Here is a 26,047-nt window from a genome sequence, read left to right on the forward strand (position 1 = left end):
AATAACGTGCAAACCTAACAGCAATAGGTTAGGTAGATGGAGCTCCTACCTAACCGCCTGCGCCAGTGATCCAGGAATCCCAGCCTTGAGCTTTCATGCTCCTAGGACCAAAGCGTTTAGAGACTTTGCAAGACTTTCATTTGCTGGTTCTAGTTCCCTGAGGCCTGCTGCGTATTCCTGGGAAACAGGTTCTCATCATGGCCTCTGCCTCAGTATCCCCAGAAAAGGCATCAAGGTGGGCTAACAGCTCTAAACCTGGGACCCCACCTTTTTCCTTGTTGGGTCAGTGGCTATTATATTCTGGGGCTCAGGGTAGGGCCCAGAATGTCTGTCTTGAGATGTTCACTTGTCTTAAAGCTGTTCCCATAGTAAATGCCTTGTGTTTACTCATATGGGTATGTGTTGGGTGCAGGAGAGAAGCTAAGCTAGAGAGCTAGTCCTTGGTGCATAGTCAAGGGAGGACACATCTCAGCATTTGTGGACAGGGAGCGGATATCCAAGTCTGGGGTCACTCTTTGTGGCTTGGGAGGTCAGAAGGGGTAGAGAGGCAATATATTCTAGATGAACTCTGCTCTCTGACACTCTCACTGCCTTCCTGTTGGACTAAGGTCCCAAAGCCAAATTTAGAAGACATGAGGGCTCCCCTTCTCTCTCCTGCTCCTGCTGCTCCAGCTGCTCCCTGGACACCAGGGCCCCAAGGTCCGGTCTGCCTGCTTCCCTCGGAGACAGGCAGCAAAGACAAGAGGAAGCAGCCAGAGAGGTGGGAGCTGGTTTCACTTCTTCCACTGAGGCCCAGCCTGTGGCTGGAGGCACCAGGTTGCCACTGTTAACTCCCTGTTATCTGGGCCCCAATCTATCTCTGGCCAGAACGTTTAACCCCAGGCACATTTCCCCAACCACCCTGACCCTCCCCAGCTTGAGTCTGGGATGTTTTCTCTCCCTGGGGAAGGAAATACAAACCCACCCCCCAAGTCCCCCTCATGAATTCTACAGAATTGGAGAAACTTTTTCACTTTGGGATGGTCTTCAGTTTGGGATTATCTGAGGCTGCGATTTACTGCGATTCACTCTGTGGGTCTGGGAGGTGCAGCTTTAGGATCAGTTCAAACCGGGCAGATGGAAGGGGTGCTGAATGAGGGCGAGCAGCTGCAGTCCAGATCTGTGCTCATGTAGTAAGAGAGCAGGGCTGGGTTTTCCTTCTTGTTCAACCAATGTCTAGTGAGCGCTGCTCTGTGCCAGGCACGGTGTCAGGGTCTGAGTTTGCAGGCCTCGGTCTAAGACCACACTGTAGCAGTCTTAGCCGCAAGACTAAGAGCTCAGACTGGGGGCGACAGAAGAGACAAAATGTCCAGTTTCCTCATCTGTGTAATGGGGACAGGAATCCCCAGCCCTCCCCCTCTCAATGGGAAAGAATCCACGGCGTGGGGGAGAGCGCTCTGGGCAGGGTGGGGTCTTTGAACACCTAGCCCCGGGAGCCCTTAGCTAGAAATTCCCAGCTCCGCGCGCACCTGAACAGAGAGGCGCGGCCAAACCCTCCCAGCCCGGGTCGCCTCACGTCGGCTGAGGAGAGCCGGCCGAGGGACCGCGGTTTTGCCGTGAGGTGGGTCTCCAAGCCGCTGCACCCCCACAAAAGGAGGGCAGGTTCTTCTACCTTTTTTTTTTTTTTTTGGTTGTTGTTTTTTTTTTTTTTTTTTGTAAAGTTGCGGAAAAACAGGTCAAGACGGGGAGTGTTGCCGGGGAGGTGGGCCCGGGCCGACCTCATCCGAGCGCGGGGAGCTCGAGGCGCAGTGGCTGCGGTTCCGGCCTGAGAGCCTGCGGCGTCCAAGTGGCCAGAGCAGCGCTGGGAGGGAGGCGGAGGGAGGAGGGAGGGGAGTCGAGGTGGAGGGGGGGGGAGGAGGGAGCGTCGAGTCCGGTCCGGGTTTTGCCGGCAGCCCCCGGGCAGCGTTCAGAGCTCCTGCCCGGGCGGGCGCGCGGCGGCGGCGGCGGCGGTGGCGGCGGCGGCGGCGGCTTGGACGACTCTGAGTGCGGGTAGGTGTCGGGCCACGGCCCTCCCCCCGACCCCCCCGGAGGCCGGCCCCCTCCCCTTCCCCGCCTACCTCCCTCTCCTCCCCCGGGGCCCGGTGCGCGGCCGGGGCCGGAGTTCGCTGCAAGTCGGCGGAAAGTTTGGCGGCGCGGGCTCCCCCGAAGTTCAGGTGCGGAGAGCCAGGGACGGGGAAGGAGGGGTCCGCGTTTGGGAGGGGCGGAGGGCGCCCGCAGCCTGAGCCTCGGAGCCGGGGAGGCAGGGAGCCCTAGCGCCGGCGATCGCTCGGTGGCCGCTGCTATACCCAAGCCTCCCCAAGCCGCAGTCGGCTCGGTCGCAGATCACTGAGTTCAGACAAAAAGAGGGGTTTTAGGTTCGGGGACGACGGCTTGGGCGCCGTGGATGGGGGCCGGGGCTCTCCCTGCGGGGTCCCGTGCCCTCCGCGACTACTCGAGCTTGAGGTCGCTGGGACGGCGGGAGCCGGGGTCCTCACCTCTGGGTGTTGGGCGGGCGCTCCGCCTGCGGGGGCGGCTGATTGGAGATCTTCGGTGCGCACTCCCCGCATCAGGCCCCACTCGCTGCCCTGTGTTTTGGGGGCGACGCTAACTGCTCTCTCTGTGTGCCCTGGACCACGCAAGACTGAACCTCCCTCTCCACTTGGAGGGGGCGGCGGCCACTTCTACATTCCCCTCCAGCTCTTCGCCCCCGCTGCCCACGGGGTGCCTGGCGGGCAGATCAAGTTTGACCTTTTTTTTTTTCCGTCAAAGTATCACCCCACCACTGCTCTCCGCGGCTTCTCCTCTCCCTTCCTCCCCAGCCTTGGGGAGTCTTTCAGGCTGTCTGCTGAGCCCCGCGTGGCCAAGCAGCATGCAAAGCCAGGGAGGGAAAATGGGGGTGTTCCTCTAGCTGCGGAGCTGTGGGAGGCGGGTGTCCCAGGCGCCTGCCTCGCAGCTCTGGCTCCAAATTTACCCGTGAAGTTCGGCATGGAGCCCCCCCTCCCCTCTCATTCCCCAGAGCTAGGGGGCTGAACCGCCGCAAAAAGAATGTGTTAATTTTCTTGCTGGGGGAAGTTGTCCTCGCCCGGAATGGGCTGCTTTCCGGCGGGGACTGCGGGGTGCGCCTGGCTTTGTTTATTTGTAGGAACGACAGAAAGTGAGAGACCCCAGTTTTAAATGGGGGGGCGCCTCCGGGACCTGTCAGAAGAGCTGAAGCGCCCAATGAGGGAGCAAGATCGCTCCCCCCCTCAGTCGGAGGGGGTGCGCTGAGTTGGACTGGTGACATGGGCTTACAAGGAGCCACCAGCAGATTTGGGGGGTGGGGTTTTTGTAGGGACTGATCCGGAAAGACCCATTCCCTCCTCCTGTCTTCTGCGACCGGGGTCTGGAGGGTTGGCGGCCGCGCCCTACTTTGCCCTCTGGCCCCTGGGTGGTCTGTGAGTCGCGTCTTCAGATGGGGGGGGAGGGTCGGGGAGCCAGCCTCTTGACCTGCGCCCCTGGCGCTGTTTGGAGCCCTTGGTTTTGTAGTCGGCCCAGAGCCCCCCCACCCTCATTTACGCAGGAATTGCTGGGGAGGGGGGCGCTTGTGATCGCTCAGCCCTCGCCCCCGCAGGAGCCGCCCCAAGGCGGCCAGCAAACAGAGTCCCTTTCAAGTTTTCCGCTGGGGCCGCCTGGCAGGGGCTGCGTGCGCGGTCTCTGCGGACTTGTTTGGAGCGCTATTTGAACGCCCGGCGCCACCTCAGCTGCCCCCGGCCCGCGGGGGGGAGGGGGGCCGTGGGGCTGTTCATCTGAGAGCACTAAATAATTAACTGGTTTTTAGGGGGCGGGAAGGCCTAACTTGACCCCCTCCGAAAGACACCCCCCCACATTACCCTTGTTTCCAGACGCCATCAGAAACCCAGGAACTGTGACCCAGTGCCTCCTACCAAACCCCTTTTCGCCACCGAGGCGGGGAGACTAAGACCCGTGCTACCCACTACTGCGCAGTGTTGATTTAGCAGTTTCCCTGGATGGGACTTAAGCAAGAGCTGTGGGGGGGGGGAGGTAGTGACCCGCTCTGCAGCTGTCACCCCCTTCCCAGAACGGAAATTGTCCTCTCTCCTTGGGGAGGAGGTGATTTTGCCCTGGGAAGGGGTGGGAACAGCTGAGAGAGGTTGGCCTGAGTTTTCAGTCAGCCCTGGCTTTCTTGGTAGAAGTGCTTCCCTACCCCAGTCCTGACAGGAGCAAAGGTTCTCCAGGGCAGCCCCTAGTGTCAACAGCACCCCACTCTGCCTCCCTTTCCAAGGTGGGGGCAGGGGTTCCCTTGCAGAAGACCCACCCTGGGCTGGCAGGACTGTCTATTGGCGCCTTATTTATATGTGTATTTGGGTCCCACTGTTTTCCCGCCTCAGCAGGTGACCCTGGCTGGGGCCTCCTATCTCTCCCCCGACAGAGCCTGTTGACTTACCCGTGGGCCAGCGGCCTCCCTAGTCTTTATCACGTGAGGGCCTGGAATGTCCACCCGGCTGGGCTGGGCAGGGCAGGGTGGGGGAAGGGAAGAGTAGGGGAGGATTCTGCATCCAGGGCCCAGGCCAGCACAAGCTTATGTTCTGTGGACTCCCACTGTGACCCCCCAACTCTTGCTTCCTCTTCCCAGCTTTTTGCCTGCCGCCACCCATTTGGCAAGTATGAAACTGAGGCTCATAGGAATGTAGGGGGGCAGGGTTGCATTGGATAAAGAACCAAGCCTCTAGGAAATAAATACCCCACCTTCTTTAAGACCCTGCCTCATTGTTTATGGGCGGATGGAATGGAGATGTGGGTGTCTGGAAGGGCGGGGTATATAGGCATGAGGTCAGCCCACTTTCCAGGATAATGTAGAGGGGCAGGGGGTGTGGGGGGGGAATACTGGTAAGCCAGACGTAGGCCTGCTTTCTAGGGTCCACCCTCTGGTGGTGGGGCCATTTAGTCAGGACTTAACTCCCCAAGCCTGGTGTTCAGAGGCAGCTTGGTTATGGATGGGGTGGGGCTCACTTATTGTTGTTACTGTTACATTGTTCCCACTTTTTATAGGTAATTCATGTATTCATTCATTGACCCAGTGTGTATTTTTTTGAGCACTTACTGTATGGCAAGTCCCACCCCTCTGGGGGTGCAGAAATGAATCTCCTAGTCGGCTCTTATTCTGGAGGGCGGGTCCACTGTGGAAGCTCCGCCCTCTTTCCCCGCCCCCTGGGGCTCTGATTGGGGCTTTCCCGTGTTTTCTAAGGGGGGGGCCCTCCTTCTCACGCCCCCACCACCTGGTCACATCTTAGCCCTGTGTGTGTGTGTGTGTGTGTGTGCGCGCGCGCGCGCGCGCGGGGTGTCGTGTCCTTGATTAAGTGTATTAATAGTTAAACTCAAAACTCATAGCTGGAACTCACCAGACCACAAAAAGCCTCCCCAAGTTACTCACGGGCTACTGCCCAACAAGAATATCCCACTCAGGTTTTTTTGTTTTGTTTTGTTTTGCTTTCTCTTACTTACCCCTTTAGTATCCTAACCCCCATCCCTACACCTCCTAGCCCACCTCCCAGGTTGCAGGCAATGAAGAAAGGATTGCTCCCTCAAAGACTCCGCAATCCCCCATTCTGCCTGCCCTCTGAAGCCAAAGGCAGTATCAACTGCTCACTGAGGCTCTGTGGGTCTCATCTGTTGCTCTGGTAGTCTGGGTCGGGTGTGTGCTTATGACTCAGGACATGTGTGTCTGTGAATCTGTGTGTTGAATGTGTGTGTGTCTGTCTTGAGGTGTGGAAGAATGAGCTATGTTTGTGAGTCAGGGCATGAATGCTTGTGGGTCTAGGTGTGTGTGTATCTGCATTGCATATGTACGTGGATCTGTAGTATAAAGCTGAAAGTTGCATTTGTCCCTGTGAGTCTGCGGAGGTGTACATTCTGAGTTGTGTGGATTTGGGAGCGTGTGTCTTCATGATTTGTCTGTATCTGTGTTTATATGTGCTAGTAAGTCTGAGAGGGCATATCTGAGCTTGTGGACGGTGGTCTGTGCCTGTCTTTGGTGACTGCGGTCTGTGTTCCTTTTCTCTTTCTGTATCTCTGTCTGCCAGTCTGTCTGTCCAGGTCCCCCTCCCTGAGTGTGTGTAGTGTTGAACCTCTCCCATCCAGCCCTCCCCTGCCCTCCCTGGCAGTAACTGGGCAGCCTCCCCGTCTGCCTGCCTGTTGGGAATTTTGGAAGCCAGGAGGGAGACAGGCTGGGGCCGGGGTGACAGCGCGTATCCATGGCCATGGCAGCCTGTGATTAAGGGAATAAAAGGATTTTAAGGTCATGGGTGTATTTTTTTTGTTTTGTTTTGTTTTGTCCCCCTCCGCTCCCCCCTCTGGTGGAGCCAGTGGCAGCAAAGAGCCAGAGCTGTGTGTCTGCAGGTCAGGAGTATGTGGGGCTCACCTGGGAGCATGAACACGTGTGTGCATGCATGAGCAGAGCCTGTGAGACGGTGCCTTTCTGTCTGCTCCCCGTGTGTGAGTCCACAGGACTGTTTCCTCAGGGAGAATTCCCAGAAAAACTTGTTTCTGGGTGTTACATGGAGCTGGAGCCTGTGGTCTTCTGTGCTGAGGGCTGCCCGGCTCCAATCCTTGGGTTCCCATCCTCCCCCCTCCACTGCCGCTCCTAGTAGGGTGTCTCCGGCCAGAGACCTGCTTAGCTCAGGCCACATCTTGGGGTGTCAGTGCCCCTGGCCCTGCTCCAACCCCTGTAATTGCATTCTGCGCCTAATCCCCCGCCAGCTCAATTAGATCGCAAATTCTTCTTCATTTCCTGCCTCTGATGCTGGCCTCCCTCTGGGCTCTCAGGGCCTGGGGGGGGGGGGAGGGATTCCATCCCTCTTCCGCTAGCACTGGGGGTTCCAGGGGGTGTGGTTCTTGGCACTAGGGCTCTGGGGTGCAGATTGAAGCCCTGAGAGCCGACTGGACAGGGCTCCCCCAGGACTCCCCCATCCTGCTGGACTAGCCTCAGTAGCCCTGTTGTGGGGGAGGGGCCTGTGTTGTCTGTGCTCAGGCTCTGGGTCGACCAGGCAGATCGGTGGCTGGCCCCTGTAGGTTCTTGCCTGTCTCTCCCCAGAACAGTTGCCCAGTCCCCTCTTGGCACGACGCTTGTGACCTTGCTTTTGACTTTTAATGGTGTGCATTCTGGGGGCCCAGAGGACTGCTCACTGAGCTCCCCTCTTCTGAGCCCTCCAGACCCCTTCCCTTGATGTCACCCAGACCAGTGTTTTTGAATACTGGTCTGGAGTTAGAACTGCTTCCAAATCCTGTCCGTGTCACTAGCTGGGTGTGCGACCCTTGGGTGAACCATAGTATCTCCTTCCTTTAGCGTTAAGTGTCTTTGCCCGCGAAGTGGGCTATCAGCGTGCCTTCCGCACAAGACCATTTTAAGGTGGACCCAGGCCTTGGTTGTGAAATGCTCGACATTAGTGACTTACCCTCAGTCAACAAATGACTTTTCAATAAACATCATTGATGGATGACTTTAACGGTGACAAGGACTTCATAGCCCCCAGTGACTAAGAACAACGCGTGACTTCCACTTTCATGACCTTGAGTGCAATGCCTTGCCTCTACCCCATCTGTAAAATGGGACTTCTCCGTGGCCTGCCTCACCAGACTCATGGAAGCGTTACTGCTGCTTTTTCACTCAGTTATTTGCCCTCCTTTCCTGGGACCACGCTCAGGGCATTGGGGTAGCTGGTGAAGGTGGACTCAGGGACAAGGGGCCTGGCCAAGGTCATGAGGCTGGTAATGGGGCAGGGGGAGGGGAGGGCTCAGGAAGACCTGCTGGTTGGCTCGTGCTCATTTACTCGCTGGCTCAGCTGAGCTGTGAGGCATGGCCTTCCCTCCCTGCTGGTCTTGTGGAAAGTGGTGGCTTGGCTGATTTTTTTTCTGTAAAAGGGAAGCTGGATGTCTACCCCCTCCTTCCCCGGGAGGCATCCGCGGCAGCGGCTGTGCTGACAGGCCTCCTGGCCTTCTTGCTAGGGTGGCTGGCAGCTCTGGAAGGCCGACTGTGCACAGATCAGCCGGAGGGAAGAGGGAACCACAAAGGTCTGCTCCCGTCACTAATCTCCACAGCCCCTCCCACCCTCCGCCTGTCCTCCCTGTGGATGGAAAGACAGAAAGGAGACACAGAGGAGAGCGAGGAGAGCGGGAGACTGGCCCATGTCTTCTGGCTGGGCTGGTTCAGTGACCTCTGTCGCCCATTCTCCTGGGCTCTTTAATATTTCATGGCCGCTGGAGCCAGCCCCCTGCCCCGACCTGACCGGACACAGCCCCCTTTGTCTGCCGATGCCCCCTGCTCTCCACCCCCTGCCCCGCCCCAGGCCCCAGTGCTGAAGTGCTGACCCCAGGCTGCCTCTGCCTTCCCACAGCTGACCCTGATCCCTTGGAGGCCTCCTGCCTGGTGCCCCTCACACCTGAGTGTCACACCTCCTGTCTCCCTCGTGCAGCTCCCCTCCCCTCCCTGAGCATGTCCCTGTTCCTTGCCTTCATTTTCTTCCCTTGTTGGTCTCCTCCCTCCCAGCTGAACAGAAACAGCAGCAACTGGTCTCTCCCCCCCTCCACTGTCCAGCTCTTCCTGCCCGACCCCTTCCCCCAGCCCCCCATCTCTGCTGGCCATGAGAGCTGGTTTTATTTATTTTTCTGTTTGTTTGGGAAGAGGGCAGTGGCAGCTCTGGGCCCTGGCTGCTGCCCTCTGCCTAGAGCAGCAGGCAGGCCAGCCATGCTGGCCTCCCAGGAATGTGGCCGGGACGCCCCGCGCTATATTTACTCCCCTCCAGCTGCCGGCCCCAGCAGGGCAGAGCCAGGCCTGCCCAGTGCCCCCAGGGGAGCCCTATACCCACCCTCCCTGTCCAGCAGACCCCACATGGCCCTTGGGCCACAGCACCCTCCCTTCTCCGTGACCTCCCGTGACCTCCTTGGACTTGGCTGTCCTGCCAGCAGGAACACTTGTGTGCCATACCAGTATAGGAATAAAGTGCGGCCTCCAGGGCCTGATTCATGTGGGACAGCACCTGGCAGCCCCCACCCCTCTTCCCAGGGGCCTAGCCTAGGCCTGTAATCTGGTGGCCAGAACTATGCAAAGCATCTTTCTGGGCCCTTCCCCACCTGGCCTGCTCCCTGCTTGTGCCACAATCCCCTTAGCTCCACTGTGATCACGGGGCTGGGGGTGGGGGTTGTCTTAAGCCTGTGGGACAACTGTGTCCTTGCACCTCTGCTCTGCTCCCTGCCACATACCTCGCCCTCTGTGGGACCCCCGGACGCCATACGTGTGCAACACACAGGAGCACATGCTGGGTTGTACCTTCTTTGCAAGCAGGGCCATGCCTCTCATCATTGATTCTCTCATTCATCAGATGCTTGTGGGGTTTTTGAGCCCGTTCCTTGCCAGCCTTGCCATGGGATATGGCAGTAATTTCTTCGCATACCCCCAGTACCTGGCACCAACTGAATGTTTGCAGAAGTGTAGTTCTTGCTCTAATCAATTGCTGTCCCCAGTTATAATAATCTCATAACAACAGTAGTAATAACGGCTGTCCCATCCTTCGCTATTATTGGGAGCAGGCACTGTGTTAACCTTTTCTAGTCTTCACTTCCTTTAATTGTCAGTGTTCTAGGAAAGGGTGATGTTCGCGTTGCCATATACAGATAAGGAAACTGAGGCTGGAGAGTTTGTGACTTGCCTAGGACTTGCCATTGACAGGTGGGGTTGGGTCCAGTTTGGGTTTGGTCCACTTGACTGACAGAGGACAGCCTGGGTGGGTCTGCATGTGGAGTTTCCCATTCCTTCCACTTTACCTGGCGAGCAGCAGAGACCCCCAAATGCTTGCCCAGTATACGCGCCATGAGCTTTTTTTCTCTTTAAGGCCTCTGTAACCCTGGCGAGGGTGGGGGAGAAGAGCTAGTTAGAAGAGCTGATTGGCTAGTTGGATGAGTCAACGACCAGATGGTTGGCTGTGGGAATGAGTGCACTAAAGGGACCCTGGGATGGGGGTGTGATCAGACAGCTATGTGGAGACCTATGGCTTGTGGAGGATTGTGGGAACTGAGGTGGGGGTAGGGCTGACACACATGTCCAGAGAACTATAGGCTTCTGGGGTTCAGCCCTTGGGGCTGGTCTTGTCTTCTCTGTGGACCTCAGTTTTCCCATCTGTTAAATGGACCTTTGTCCTGGCTGACTGCCATCTGGCCCAGGCTGGGGCCAGCCTGAGAGCCTGAAAGGTGAGGGGACTGTGGTGGGAAGGAGGAAGCAGTGGGTGGTGAAGACAGGAAGATGAAGCATGGAGCTTGGCTTGGAACCCGAGAAGCAGGGAGACCGGCCCTGACCTGACGCCGTCCTCCCCCCTTTCCTCCCTCTGAGCTGCAGAGTGGGGGTGCAGGTTCACAAATTCCTGGCCACCCATTTTTGCTCTGGCAAGGGCTGGCTTTCACATCCAGCCTCTGTAGCTGTATGTGCCCCAGGTAGGTGGCCTGTCGCAAGGACCGGACTAACTCAAGACCCAGCCCTTTTCCTGCCTAACCCACCTCTTCCTCCACCAGAGCTAGGTGGGAAATTGGTTAACGGAACCCATAGCAGCAGGCAAGGGTTGGCTTTGATCCCCTTTCTTCCCGGGGTGTCAGATCTTGGTGGCCTAGAATTTTTAGTCACAGGAGTCTAGAATCATGGAATGCCTAGAGCCAGAGTTATTCTCAAATCAGAATTCTTGTCATGTTGGGATTCTTGAATCACAGAACCGTGGGTTTTCCTGCTGAAAGAAAGCGTGAATGATCAGGTTTCAATCTTGCTTGATGCGAGGGGACATCTAGAATCTGAGGGGAGGGACTTCCCTGTGGTGCCCTCAGGTGACATGAGAACATGCCTAAGAAAGAAACCCAGTTCTGCCTCAGCTGTGCCCCTCTTTGGAGACCCAGCCAGTGTGGGAGTGGGCTGTGTGAGCCCTGTCAGGCAGCAGAGGGGTGCGGCTGGCCTGCAGGCACAGGAGGGGTCCTCACAGCAGTGCCCGCCCGCTGCCCACGCTTCCCCAGGCACCGGTGTGAGGAGGAAATACAGGCTGTTGCTTCCAGTGACAGCCGGCAGGGCCGGGCGGCTTCCCAGCTCCCCCTCTGATTCATGGCCGCCCGCAGCTCCCCCTCCCCTGGGGGCCTCAGCAGCCCCATCTGTGCAATGGGGAGAGGAGGCTGTGCTCCGTGGTTTAGCATCACAAAGACCGGGTAGCCGGGATTCTTTTCAAGACCACCTTTAGGCTGTGGGAGGAGAATTGGAAGAGGAATTCCTAATGGCCGGCTGGGCTTTTGGACTCAAGAGCACTGAGAGGGTCTGCTTGGAGTCGCCCTCAGAGCTCTATCTAGGAGCCTGCAAGAACTGAAGTGGACCTTGGGCCGGAAGGTGTAGTGGGCGGTCAATGGACAGAGGAGAGAGGTGCCAGCAGAGTCGCCTTGGGTCAGAGCTATGTGTGAGTCGGAGGCCTGGCTGGCCAGCCTTTCGCCGGAGCTCAGTTATACCCATCTGTGAAGTGGAAATGTTATTCCATGAGCTCATTCATTCGGGGTGCCCCCGTACGTACTGGAGCCTGAGAATGCCAAGGCACACCGAGGAGGAGGAGGGCGCCTCCTTGGCCGCAGACATGGGGTGGGAGTGTGACTTGGCCGAACAGGTGACTCTGGGAGAAAGAATGGGGTGAAGGATAACATCCAGCGGAAAATCCCAGCCCGGCCGCTAGAAGGAAGTGTTTCCTCCATAGGTCTCCTGGGAGGGAGGGAGGGAGGGATGGCGAGCAGGAAGAAGGGTCCTTACTGGGGGCGACCAAGGCCCCCCGCAGCCAGTCTGAGTGGAGTCAGCCCTGGCCTGGCAGCTGTGTGGGTGTGCCCCTCTCACTGCGGGAGGGCTGGAACTCATCCCCCTTGCTCTGAGGCTGAGCCTGTGGCTGGGGGCCGGGCCATAGTCCAGATTTCAGCGCCTTCCCCAGGGGCCTCGGGTGCCCTCCGCCCTGTCCTGAGCGGCCGCCGCGGGGGTGGCAGATGCTGTTTCAGCGGCTGAGGCGAGTGGGAGGCCTCCGGAAGGTCCTCCTGGGAGGTTCCGGGGGGCAGCGGGGGCGTTGGCAGCTGCCGCCCAGCCAGCCAGGACTGGCTTGCAGTGGCCTCCCCCGTCCCTCAGTCCCACACGCCTGGGGACGGGGTTGGTGCTTGGGGATTGAGAACGGTCCTTCCTGCCTTCTTTCCCTCCACTGCCCACCGAGCTTCTCAGCTCTGGCCCCCTCCCATCCCTGGCTGTGTCTGCAGAGCCCCCCGGGGAAGGCAGGGGAGGAGGCACAGCGGGCTCAGAACAGCGGGTGCCCGTGCAGCCAAGTATTTGCGCGAGCTGTCAGAGACAGACAGGCATGTGGGGAATTTGGTGCGTGTGGGGCTGGGGGAAGCAACCGGGTGGGCAGGCAGGAGGGAGGAGGGAAGCTGGGGCTGCCTCCTCCGCCTGTGGGATCCTGCAGAGACCACCCTAGCCCAGCCCAGAAGGTACATCGGCAGCCACCGTGTGCGGCGCATCCGTACAGCCAGGGGGTGGGACGGTGCCCCGGCTGGGGTCTGGCGGTGGTGCTAACTGGAGAAAGGGGCGTCCTGTTGAGGTCCAGACTCTGGGAGCGGCTTTTGGTGGATTGTGGAGCCAGGCAGGAATCCGGGTTGTGCCCGACTCTGGCCTCCAGGAAATAGCAGCTGTCATGCTCCCGTGTCGTCGCCCTCCCCCCCCCCCCCCCCCGTTGTTTTTGATCCCCTTCCCCACTCCCCCCCCCCAACCTGGCACAACTTGTTTCCTGGCCAGGGTCCGGCTGGGGCAGATTGGAGGAGCCTGGTATTGCCCAGTCTGGGCAAGCAACAGACAGGGTGGAGGAGGCTGTTTATAAACCTGAAGGTACCTGGGGTGGGGACAGGGCCTCCCCCTGCTATTGTTTTGCTGAGGCAGGTTGAAGTCACTTTGGAAGGGAGGACCTTCATCCTTATCTCTCTGGAAAAGACCCCAGTGTGGTCACCTTGTGGTCTGCACTGGACTAGTACCTGTTAGACTAGGCAGGGCCCAGAGCTGAGTAATCACTTGATGTTTTGTAACTGAGAGCTCAGAGAGGGGGATACACTGACCCAAGGTCACACAGTGAGCTCACCAGCCTTTTTCTCATGTGGGCCAGCAGGAAGAGTGAACATTGGGGGTTTGCTGGGGGTAGGGGGGCTATATTTAGTCAGTCCTGCAGAGCCAGGGGGCCCCTGGGAGCAGCTGTTGAGGGGGGGGGGCAGACAGAAGCCTGGAGCTGCATTTAGTCTGGACAGAAATATCCTCCCCCACCCACCCACCCAGTGGCTGGGCGGCCAGGCTGCGGGCTTGTCCCCTGAGGGGCAGCTTGCCTGGGCCTGGCGGCCGGCGGGACAGGCAAGATGACCCGATAGGCTTTTCCCAGCTCAGGTTTCGATGAAACAGGAACCGGAGCTGCAGCCTGGGCCGTGGGGGCCAGGGCAGCCAGAGCCTGGGGGCCAGGGCTGCCTCCCCCTCTCCCCCTCCTCCCTGTGATGCAGCCTCCCCTGCTCAGAGGCCTGGGGAAGCAGCAGGTTATTTATCAAGCCAGCCTCCCCGCCGCGTCTGCCCGCGCCTCCCCCACTACCTCTTGTGCTGGCGGCCATGAGCCCAGCAGAGCAGGGTGAGCGGGGCGGGCGGGCTGGCGGCAGATGAGCTCAGGAGACGTGAGTCACCCCATCCCCAGCCACCCCACCAGGCCCTAAGGCCTGGCAGGCAGAGCGCACTCACGCAGTCCCCACGAGGCATATCCAGGGGCAGACACTCGGGACACTCAGCACCCGTAGTTCCACATGACCCAGCACACAACTGATGTGCATGGTATGGGCTTGCTCACATATGCCGCGGGCTCCCCAGGACACGCTCACTGCTGTGCTCAGCCCCCGCCACTGGCACGGACCTAGGTGGATGGACATGCAGTCACACATGGGCGTGCCACGCCGCGGGAGGACCCCATGCGCCGCTCCAGCAGGCAGTTGTGTGTCTGCCCCATCGTGTCCTGGGCCACAGCGCACACCCAGATGGCGCCTGACAGTTAGACTGGAGCACTGACACACAGCCTGGTGTGCACACATGCACCCCACATGGTTGGGCGTTCCACTTGCCCCAAATGCCCGGTTTAGGAGCACACAAAGGAGGCCTGACCCTCCACTGTGCTGAGAGGGGAGATCAGACAGTTCACCCCCACCCCCCACCTGGCTCAGCAGTCTCCCCGCACCCCCTCAAGTGTCAGGCATGGAAGTGTTAAGCCCACCTGCCCTCCTGGGGTGGGGAACTGGCTCAAGCAGAGCAGGCTGGGGGCTGATGGGAGAGGGATGCGGAGAAGCCAGGAAAAGGAAAGCCGTGGAAAATCGATTCCCAGGGAACACCGAATGGCCAGCTGCTCCCCCAACTTAGGAGGCTCTTGAAATTATGGGAGCAGAGACACCCCCTTGATGTGGTGGGCTGTGCCCCTGGAGTCTCTGTGCCCGCCCTGCTGACCGCACACCCTCTTCCCACCATCCCATTGGTTTCCTCATTCCCTCTCCCACCTTGTAACCAGCACCCTGAGGTTTAGAATTTGGATGTTCCCCTGGTTTAGTCTGCTGACCTGGAGGGTGGGGACTGAGCTGGCCTCTGTGCAGGGTAGGCAAGGCTCCTGGGCTGGAGGGATACACTCGGGGACCCTCTGAGCTCTGTTGGTGCTGCCGGGCATGGAGCCTTCCCTAGGCCAGCAGAACTCGGGGCACACCCATTTTTCCGACACTGAAAAATACTATTTTTCAGACGACAGAATTGAGTCCAATTGAATGGCTTCATCAAAGTCAAGAAGGATTTAGATATAGTCACCTAACATCCAGACTGCAGATCTTTCTGGGCCCACAGGCTTGAGACAAACCAGCAGGGATCAGGGGCCAGGTGGCTATGAGATCTTGAGCAAGGCAGGCCCCCACCTCATGGACACTCCAGTCTCTCCCCTAAAGGCCTGGGCCATGGGGGCAGGGGGGGGGCTGGCATCTGAGAAAAACGAGCAGCAGTGACCAGTCAGGAGGACTGGGAGTGTCCCAGTCTTGACTCTGGAGTTGGACAGGACTGAACTTCAAACCTGGCCTGGCTACTGTCTGCTGTGTAATCATGCCAGTCTGCCAACTTCTCTGACCTCACCTTTCCTACCTATAAAATGGGTATGAACCTTATCTCTGTCTCAAAGCTGCAGGACCTGAAGTAGGTGATGGGGTGTGGCTCTCACCTTGTCATACCTGGATCTCCAGGTGAGTGCGGTCCTGCCCCCCCCCACCTGTCTGCTCTGCCAAAGCTGGCATTTTTCTGGGGGTGGTACCCCACAACAAGGACTCCGTAATTAGAATGTCTTGGATTTATTTAGCCTTCTCTAGGGCTGTTCTCGGATGGGCACACTGAGGTGTGGGAATGAAGAGGCTGAGCTGTGGCCACAGGGAGGGGGAGGGGTGGGAATAGTTTGACCTGGGGTCCTTAGGTGGATAATCCCGAGGACTTCCCAGTTTGGGAGGAAACGGCGCCATGGTCCCAAGGCTTGCTCTGCCCCACCACCCACCCATCCCAAGACCAAATGTTAGGATCAAGCAGGACTTTGAAGTGGCAAATAAAGTCTTCCAAGAGGTGATGAGGGCCTGTGGAAGGCCGGCCTGTCAGGAGTGGGGAGATATAAGAAAGGCTGACAGAGCAGGCAGGACTGGGGAGCCAGGGAGTGTGGGTGGGTGGGTTTTTCCTATGGCCAGAAAAGGAAGTGCAAGCCTGGACAGCTACGATCCTTGTAGCCTGCAGACCCCCCTAACATGCTCGCCTCCCCATGTTCCTGCAGGTAAGAGGGCAGGTGGGTAAGGGGGATGTTCCCTCTGTGGGGCTGGGGAAACTGAGGCATGAGGAATTGGCTCAGGCTCAAAGGCAGACTGGCCGAACTGGGGCCACAATCTAGGTCACCCAATACTTGACACTCTTATGCTGGCTGGTGACAACAGTAAAAAGTTAACAACACAGCTATCATCTGCCGAGCTCCCACTGCATGCTGGCCCTGGACGAACTTCGTATGTGTCCTCTCTGGGACCTTGATGGGACTGTCACCCTGTGTGTCTCGCAGACCAGGGGATGGACTTGGTGAGCTCCAACAGCGTGTTCTAAGGTCACCTAGGCCAGCGTCTGCAGGCTGGGAGGAGAACCTACTCCAGAGCCCACTTGGGCCTTTTCCTGATCTGAACTGGTGGGGGAAGCTGGAGGGTAGTGGGGGTGGGGCGGGGCGTGAAGGGTAAGAAGAAGAGGGGATCCCACCCATTTCCCCTTAACCACACACCAGGAGAATTGTTCGTAGTTGGGCCTGTCCTTCCCCCACCTGCTCCCAGCCCTGTGTTCTAGTGCCATCGAGGGATGCCCCACCATTGACTTTAGGACACTGGGGTTGCTCACCCCACTTGGCCTAGAGGGGCTGAGCCCTGCCTGTTGGCTTTGGCTTCTGTAGAGCAAGTGGATTGGAGGCCAGAGAGGCTGTTGGTGCCCCTTAGGGTTGGGGGTGTCCTTGTAGATAAGTTCTGGGCAAGTTCATTGCTAGTCTTGGGAGAGCTGCCTAGGGACCTGGTCAGGGTCACAACCTCCCAACCCCCACCTACTCCTTCCCCTCTGGGGAGCCCTACAGGGAGTAGTTGACAAAGTGTCCTTGAGCGGGAGATAGTGAGTTGGGGCAGCCACAGTGACCTCCCACCCCCCTCAGAGTGCTGCTTAGCCAGAGAGAGCCTAGCACAGTGTGGCCCTGGGTCAGGGCCCACAAAGGCTGATGGACCAGGTTTATTTTGCTGGGAGTTGATCCTGGCCTCAAAAGGAGGAACAGAGTCTCTAGACTATATGGCGTGGTGCGGCCTCTTCCTGGCCTCAGTTTCTGTGAAGATTGAGTGTGCCCTGCATGTTGTGTCAGGCAGGCCTAAGTCACAGCGAGACAGACACAGGAACATCCCCGAGCCAAGGACTCCCGGGGTGCTGGCCACAGGGGCCGGGCAGTAGGGCTGGGGTGGAGCGGGCAGACTCGAGTCTGAATTTAGTCTCACCTCCACCCCCCACAGCTTGGCTGACTGGCCAGTCACTGCCCCACTCCGCTCTGAACCTGAGTGTCCGGATCTGTGAAATGGGAGGGACATGTGGACTCCTTTGGGCTGCTGTGAGGATAAGGCGAGATGGTGTGGACAGCACCTGACAGACTTGATCGATGGTGGTGACGGTGGAACCCCCAGGCCCTCGGCTGTCTGGTCGCTGTCCCCCCCAGCCTTGGTCTCATGGATGCTGGGAAGGAGATGGTGCCAGTCTGCTGGCTCAGCCAGCTTGGCCACTGACCTTCAGAGCACCCAGGCTGTCAAGGCCGCCTGCCTGCCTGCCTGCTGGCGGGCAGGCAGACAAGGGGGAGTGCCAGCCAGCTCCTCGCTTGACGCTTGCCCCCTGCTCCCACTCTCCTCTCCCTCTCTGCGCCTGTGTGTGAGCTAATTAATCTCAGCCCCTTTGGGAAATTAGAACGCCGCAGCCGTGGCCTTCTCAGCCTCACAGTGCCTGTGCTGCTACTGGGCCCTGCTAGACCTGCTGTGGTTTGGGGGCACAGGGTGGGGGATGGGACAGCACGAAGACCTGGGTAGGTCTGGGGCTCTCTGAGCCCCCCACCTCCTGGCGGGGGGGGGGGGGGGGGACCGGCCCTCTGCCACCCTGCTGCTCCCTTAAGGAGCAGTGGCCCTGCCAGGGCGAAACCCAACCCCCAGTGCCTCTCTGACCTGATCTTGGAGTTGGTCTGATCACCCCTCACCCCACATTCCTTCCCATTGTAGGGTCGTCTTGCCTGCCCAGCTCGGACTGACAGAGACAGATGTAATTACGGGATTTTGCTTGGGAAATTAATTTGAAAAAGTTAATTAATTGGCGGTTCCGGAGGTGGCAGGCTTCACGCCCAGTCGGGCCAGCTGACGTCAGTGCTGACCCAACAGACGTCCAGCTTTCCCCGGGCAGACTGGGGAGAGGGACCCCAGTGACCCGGCCGGGCTGCCTGAGACAGGCAGATGGAGTGAGGAGCAGGAGGCAGACCAGTGTCCGCAGCCAGGGTGGGCGCCTGGGTTTATGGACAGGCCCTGCTGAAGATGAAGACCAGGAGAACTTAGACAAGATAGTTCAAGCTTCTGTGCATGGACCTCAGTGTCTCAAGCGCCACCAGCCAGTATAGACCCCTGGATGCCTTGTGCCATTCTTCCAAGGAAACCTCAGCTGTCCCCAAAGATTCCTTTGAGGTGCTTGAGGGACGTGAGTGGACCTATAGTGCCATGAGGCAGCTGAGGCCGAGGGGTACACCGACTGGCCCCGGCGGCCCAGCTGTGTCCTCAGGTGGGAGAGGGGCACAGAAAAATCAAACTTCGGGTTCTTGCCACAGCCAGCCTCCTACATATGGTGATAATAGAATAAAATTGACTGTTGCCCAAGGAGAGGTCCAGAGAACATGGCCAACCCCCTCTACCCCAGCACCATTGTGTCTCCCACCACCCCTACCCAGTCCCTCAGGATTACCCAGGGGGGAGGTCCCATGCCCAAGGGCACCCTAGGGTATGTCGGGATTCCATACAGGGTCCCTGGCCACCTCAGCCTGGCCAGCTCCAGTGTCTGGAGGAATGCAGGCTCAGTACAGCTCTAGTCCAGACAGGAAGGGTCAGGACTGAAGTAAGCATGGCCAGGCCTGGGACTGCCAGGGCCACTGACCTCCCCCGAAGGCAGGAAAGTGAGGAGCATGGACTTGCAAGAGCTTTGGGCCTGGGTTTCCCCCAGTGGTTCTTGGCCGGTCCTATAACTTCTGAGCTTCGTTTTCCTCCCCTGGGAAGCAGGGATGATAAGGTATGCCACTTGGGGTGTGGTGAGGTACAGGGACATATGACTGCTTTGGTGTCTGGCTCTAAGCTATTTCACTGCTCAGTGGAAGCAGCCTGGGTGGAGAGCAGGGGCTGATGGGACTGTAGGTGCCAGGGTCTGAGGAGGCCAGTAGGTTTTTGGAGGCAAACCCGATGCATGTGGTTGGACCAGAGGAACTAGAGGACACACTCAGGAGGAGCTGATATGTGTGAGGCACCCAGGACCCAACAGCTTGTGGCCTAGAGCACTGGGACCCTCTAAGGGCTATTCTGCATCCTCTCCCAGGTTTGGTTAGTGGGTTCCCTCAACTCTAGGATGTCCACAGGGTCCAGGTGGTCATGCACTTGTGTTGATCTTGCGTCCATGGTTGACCACAGGAAAGTGACAGACATGGATAGACAGAGCGGGCACTTTGCACCCCACATCTCTGATATGTTCTGTGCTTCTGGATTTCTTGAAGCCCCATCCCCTAACCTTGAGTTGAAAGTGGGTTACACACACTCCTTGAGCATCCTGTGTATAGTGAGGATGGGGCCAGAGGGGAAAAGCTTCCTCTGCCACCTTCTCCAGGAAGCCTCCCAGGTGTGCCCCCAGTATGTGAGCCTACTGGCTGAGTGCTTGATGCTTACTGCAGATTCTGTTAAACAATCCTGTTTGTCTGTCTGTCCATCTCTCCCCCAGACTAGGAGCTTCCTGGGGGTGGAGTCCACGTCACTTCCTCATATCCATGTTGAACAGAGTTAGGCTCTGAGCGGGCCAGTTAAGGCTCAATGAGGACACTGCCCAACCAATGTCACAGCCTTTGAGTCTCAGCGCTGACCTAGCCAGGTAGATGTAGGGCCCCTGGTGTCTTCCTGCTGGCCTCAGAACCCTCCCAGACTTCCTGGGACCTGCAGCCCCTGCAGCTCCTGAACTGTGTTATGGGCAATGTTGCCAATGCCCAGCCTTGAGACCCCTTGGGACTGAGTTCCAGCATCAGAGGGTCAGAGGGCAGTCCTTAATCTCTACAAGCCTCTGCTTCTTCATCTGTAAAATGGGAATACTGGTATCTCTTATATAGCACCTGGGTTGGGGACTTGAAGTTTGTAGATTTAAAAGAAATTATGTATTTTTAGCTTCATGCCTGGAATTTAGGAAGAACTTAAGTGATCCCCATCTTAACTGTTCCTGTTGACACTCTGTTATCATTGCATTATTATTCATGTTCTCAGGGCCCCAGCAGCTGGGAGGCTGGGAGCCTGGCTATGGTCTGCAGAAGAGTTGTCCTTTCCTAATTAGTGCCCCAAGGAGAGGGTCTGGGCTTTTGTTTTTTTGCTGGTGGGGCCCACCTGCCTGAGGCTTTGCCAGCCTCTGTCATCCACTGGGTTGAGGCTGGGCCCCTTCCCCAGCCTCAGGTAGGGGCCTGGCTCCAGGCAAAGCCTTCCCAAATTTCCCCTGCCACTCCCTCTGCCTCGAGACCTCCAGGGCCATGAATCATTTATGAGGCAAAAATGAAACCAATTAAGGACAAACTTTGAAAGCCTCTAATTGCTGCGCCTGGTGGCACCGAGAAATGAGGGGAGGCTGGCCTGCTCGGTGCGGAATCTCCTTGGCCTGGCCTTCCCAGGCCCCCTGTCCCACCGCGTCTCAGGGTGCCTCGGCCTCTCAGCTCCCCTCCCGGCGGCCAGGACGTGCCTGTGCGGCTGGCTGCTGCGTCTGCTGCCCGGCGCCTGCCCGCCCGGGTCCCAGGCCGACTAATTAGGCCCAGCTCCCCTCCCCACTCCGCCTGCTCCAGGCCTGAGGTGATGGCGGCTGTTCCTGCCATTCTGGGGCCTGTGCCCCAGAGCTGGCCATGATTCTCGGGGCGGGAGCCAGCTCTGCTCGCCTGGCTTAACCCAGAAGAGCCCAGAACTCAGGACGCCTTGTCCCTGAACGGGGAGACGGGGGCTCCCCACAGCCCCACTGTGGGGTGTCGGTGTGGGTAGGGTGTGGGTAGGCTCTGGGCCGCACTGGGGCATGTTGACTTGTCAGTCCCATTCAGACTGGGGGAGAGAGAGATGCTCATTCCTGCCAGTGGGGGGCGAGGCTGGGGGTGACTGAGGAGAGACAGAAGCTGGGGAGTAAAGAGAAGAGAGGGTGTTGCTCTCTGAGTTTTGCACCAGCCCAGAGGATCCAGCTTGGCTTTGCCACACTGAACTTAAGCAGATTCCTTAGTCTCCGTTTCCCCATGTGTGAACCAGCAGGAATGGCCAGTTTTCTCCTAGATGCGGGATCTGTGGAACTGGGCTTTCTGTGTCCCCCACTACCCTCTCTTCAGGGCTGCCGAGGGAGCGGTGCTCAGGATCCGGAGCAGGGTGGATCCAGCAGGGTCTGTCTCACTGCCAAGCCCCTGGCCACGAGTGACCAGCCTGCCTACCGTGCTGAGGGCCAGGCAGGCCCTGGGCACTCAGGCACGTTGTTTGCTGAAACCGAATTTCTGTGCTTGTGTTTTTCCATAATTATATTAGCAGGTGGGATTTTTCCTCGGGGAAGCGGTGGGAGGGGGAGCATCATGGCAGTGTCCCCGCCCGCTCTGAGCGTGAGCTCACACTCGGCTCTGCCTGCCCGCCTGCCGTAATGATTTTTTAATTATGCAGCCAGTGCTCGGAATTGCTAATCCGCCTCCAGCCCAGCATCCTCTCCTGCAGCTCACACCCCAGCCCCTCGCTGGTGTCCCCAGAGTGGTGTCCTCATGCCCATCACTAACGTCCAGGGACTCTGCCACCGTGTGGGGGAGAGAGGGACCTGGGGGGTGGGAGTGGAGGCTGGAAAGACACCTCTCCTCCATCTGCAGGTAATAAAACTTGGGGGGTTAGTTCTGTGTCCTCCACACACACGCACACCCCTCCCTGGCCTCAGCATGGCTTACACCTGCCAGGACAGCTGCTGTGGCTCTGGAAGGGGGCAGGGGAGTCATCAGTGCCCACCCCTGAGCGATGTGGTCACACCTACTTCAGGGTTATCAGCCCTGAGTGGCCCCTGTGTGTACACACGCGTGCAGTCCTGGTCACATCCCTACTCACACTCTGCTTTCCTTCTCTGACGACACTTGGCCTTCCAGCCGCAGGAGCACAATAATACGCTCTGTATGTTCTGCACACAGGCACACCTGAGGGCCAGGGCGCCCTCAGGAGGCCCTTGCTGCCTCCCACGCACGCACACCCTGCGGCCCTCGCCGCCGCCACCTCCCACCCCCACTCCCAAACTGAGGCCGAGGTCCTCCTGCTCCCACCCGGTGGGGCGGCTGCCTGCGGCTGGGGCCTGTCTGAACCTCCATCGACCTGGCCTGGGGGAGGTGGGGTGGGGTGATGGGGGGCTGATTCTGCAGCACTGTGGCTGCGGCTCCTCTCCAGGCGCCCAGCTGTGGCATCTGTCAAGGTCAGATAGCACTCCGGAACCAGCCGGCTGGGCCCCATGGCCGCTCTCGCCTCATTATTTTTGTGTTCCGGGGCTGTGGCGACACCTCCCTCCCTCCCTCCTCAGCCTCCCGCCTCTTGCCTGCCTCCCCCACGCCTCTGCAGGGAGGGCCTGCGGTCTGGGGGCTTTTGTTTTCCAGTTTTTTCCACACTCAGGCCAGGCAGGCGGGTAGACACTGCCCGGAGTTGGTCCATGAACAGCAGACGAGGCAGGTGCTTCTCTCACAAGACAGGTGTCCCTGGCTGGGGGAAGAGTCGCTGCCAGAAGAACCCTGGGTTGGTTTCTCGTGGGGGACAAACTGATCTGGGGTGGAGCCCAGCCCCCACCACAGCCCAAGCGCACCTGTGGGCAGCTTCCTGTTTCCATAGGGGCCCCAGCACCTGGCCTCAGTTCCTGTCTGCACCATCCCCATCCCAGTTGGGCCTCAGATTCATATCCCAGGGCCCAGACCCAACTCGGACATGGACACCCAACAAAATTGTGTTGACACACACAGGTCAGCAGACCCCATAAGCACCCAGGCAGCACAGAAGCCACTGTGCTTACATACAGGCACACGCAGCACACACATGCTCCACTAGTATGTGCAGGAAGGTCCCTCTCCCACCTCCGCTTACACATCAGGACTCAGGCCCGCAGCGGGTGACCCCTGAGACCGCACACATACACTTGGGAACCCCCCCACCCACACACACACGCTCATGCGTGCAGTGTACAGCGGTGTGTCCGACACACACCCCATGCCCACTCAGTCTTGCTCCTCACCATACACCCTCCAACCAGGGCTCACCCCTGGGACCCACTTACACCACCCAGGGGGCTTTTGTCCCCTAAAATGCAGAAGTGAGCTTGAGGTTCCCCCCTTGATGTGTCCTCTGTACCTCTAGCTGACAGATGGACTGCCCCACCCTGCTGGCCAGCCTCTCTATGGCCACCAGCCTCAGCCTAAGCAGTGAGATGGAAGGGCTTGGGGGTTTCCAGGCGAGTCTTGGTGGCTGCTGGCCGAGAGGGCAGATTCCAGGGGTCAGCCTCTCGGGGGCCGTCTCTCTGTCCCTCTGTGCACCTCCAGTCCCCGGTTAGGGTGTGTAGGTGTTGGGTGGGTGAGCTGTAGGCAGACACCCGATCCCCCAGGGTCTCTGGGATAGCCCCGGCCATCCACTCACTTCCTCCTCCCACTGTGGACGACTGTGACCGCCCCTGAGAGGGGGAGGTAGCTGGAGGTTTAGCAGTGGCAAGGCCCCCACCCCCCAGGAAACTCAAAACCCTGGGCCAGCCACGGGTGGCGGGTTGGGGCAGGCACAAAGAGGGCCTCTGTGCGGCCCGGCTGGGCTGCCCACAGGATTCTGGGGGAGGAGGCAGGAGCCGGTTTCCGTCCCATTCTGCTTCCTGCGGAGGCTGCCGGAATGCCCGGAGCTCTGGCCCAGCCTGGCCCGTCCGGCCCACCCGCAGCCCCTTCCCCTCTCTTTTCCTGGGCCTTAGGGTATAGCCGCAGACTTCTCTGCAACAGTGTCCTGATGTGTGCTGCTCCAAGCCCAAGAACCACCCCCAGCCCGTGGGAAACTGGGGGGGTTCCCCTGGGCTGAGAGTAGAGTGGATCCCACCCCCTGGCCAAAACCTCTCCTTCCTTGTGCCTGTTTTGGAAAGCGAGGTCCTGTAGTCATGCAGACCTGGCTTCAAATCTCGCTCTGCCATAGTGATCTGTGAGCACTGGCAGGTGACTTTACCTCCTGGGCCCCAGTTGCCTCCTGTAGGTGGGTATGATATTGATTAAAGAAAAAGCTCAGGGAGAAAACATAAGGTGCTGAGCATCATGCCTAGCCGGGAGGGAATGCTCACTTACTGTTAACGCCTTGTGTCCTCTGGAGAGAGAGAGGGCAGGAAGGTTACGTTCTTCTCACCCCAGTAAGCCTCACATTATCCGGGTCTCTTTGCATAGAAGAATTGGGGTGTAGGCCAGAGGTGCTGAGGGTGAGAGGATTCACCCGTGACAGTGGGGAGCAGAACAGGCAGATCTGATGAAATACACTGCTGAGGGGAGCAGTGGGCAAAAAAGGAGAGGTCTGCTGCGCCTTGTGGGTCAGCTCCCTGGCTGGGGAGGAACTCAGGCTGTAGCAGTGATAGTGCTGAGACTTAACTCCCAGGCCACTAGGGAGGCCCTCATCTGGACTGAGCCCAGTCCTATGCAAAACTCTCCAGACCTCAGTTCCCCTAACTACAAATTTTATCAGCTGATTCAGACCCTGTTGGACCATCCCTCTTGGGATTTCAAGCGTGGAAGAGGATTGCTATCTGGAATCTGAATCTCATCTCCCCAGCTTTTTCCCAGGAACCTCTCTGTGATCATGACTCCTGAGGTTTGGGGTGAGGAGCAAGAGGCCTTTCTCCACTTTACAGATGGGAAACTTGAGGCTTGGGGTGGGGGGCGTGGGGTGGAGGGAGAATTTGGTGAAAGCTAACAGGAAGGGACAGCGTCACTGCAAGCCTAAACGTCAGTGTTCTGATGCCCAGCCAGTGTTCTTGACGTGCCTTGATCCCCTGAAATGAGCCCCACAAAGACAGACCTCCCCAATGCTTTGGCCCAAATATCTCTGAACTTGTCTCACGGAGAGGCACCCTGGGAGGGAGGCCCAGTGTTACACATGTCTCCTTGGGCTCTGATCCCAGGCTGGTTCCTCTGTAACATCAGCACTTAGGAAAACTAGTCTGGGATCCAGGGGGTCCCCAATGGGGAGAGTGTTGTCCTCTACATCACAACTGCTGCTCAGAGTGCCTGCTCTGAAGGAAGCATGTCCAGTGGTCTCCACACACATTAGCTGTTACCATCAGGGTCCTGCTACAGAGGAGGAAACTGGCCAGAAACCATATTCCAAAGTCACAGAGTGAGGAAGGGCTTTCCCAATCCTTTGACAGTTTTATTTCAAAGATATATTTATTTACGCATACAAGACCAGAGGGGTACAGGGGGGTGAGAAGATACATCAGAGACAATGGGGAGCAGAACAGGCAGATCTACTGAAATACACTGCTGAGGGGAAGCAGCAGGCAGGTCAGGAGAATTCTGTGCCATGTGGGTCACCTCCCTGGCCAGGGATCAAACTCGTATAGAGCTGCAGTGGCTGGTGATAGCTTCTTTAACCCCTGCGTCTTCAATCCTTTGACTCTAGGAAGGAACCTGACTTGAGAGGTGTGTGCTGAGGAAGGCCTTGTCTTTATCAGAGTTGTCCCAGTCTCTCCATCTTACTCCCTAGGTGTGCTTAGGTAAAGATATACTTCCAGCCTGGCACCTCAACATTCCTGTCCACGAAATGGGGTGATCTCTTCCTCTTGTTGTTTTGGGGGGCTGCACAAGAAAGAATAGCCCCTCAGGTTTTCTCAGCTGCACATTTTGGCCCTTGGGCAGAGGGGTTGTGTGTGCTCTGGGAGAAATGGGAGAGGGTTGAGGGTGTGGATCAGGGAAGTATGATCACACTCCCCATTCTGTACTGAGCAGTCATCTCGGCTGTTCATCTTGGAAAGACCCTAGTGGTGTCGCGGGCATGTCCCCAGGCTCCCTGGATGTAACAGTGACCCAGGTGTCCTGTCTGAGTCCGTCTGTTGCTGGCTCTGCACCCTGCCCCTCTGGCCAGACTGCATTTCTCCCTGCCTTGC

At 58.4% G+C, this 26,047-nt stretch overlaps 1 protein-coding gene across 3 annotated transcripts in view; it reads left to right on the plus strand.

The window, feature by feature from the left end:
- Positions 1 to 1,963: 1,963 nt before the first annotated feature.
- Positions 1,964 to 26,047, plus strand: part of CXXC5 (CXXC finger protein 5) — a 32,134-nt gene continuing 8,050 nt past the window's right edge. For 2 of the 3 annotated variants that reach the window (XM_004686793.2, XM_012728026.1), the window contains exon 1: positions 1,964 to 2,028. The gene's annotated coding sequence lies outside the window, so the exon portion shown is untranslated. Of the gene's footprint in view, positions 2,029 to 2,121; positions 2,193 to 26,047 lie in introns of those variants that run through there. The other variant, XM_004686794.2, reaches the window with a different exon arrangement.

Source organism: Condylura cristata, unplaced genomic scaffold, assembly GCF_000260355.1.
Source record: "Condylura cristata isolate star-nosed mole 26May11 unplaced genomic scaffold, ConCri1.0 scaffold00021, whole genome shotgun sequence".
NCBI lineage: Eukaryota > Metazoa > Chordata > Mammalia > Eulipotyphla > Talpidae > Condylura > Condylura cristata.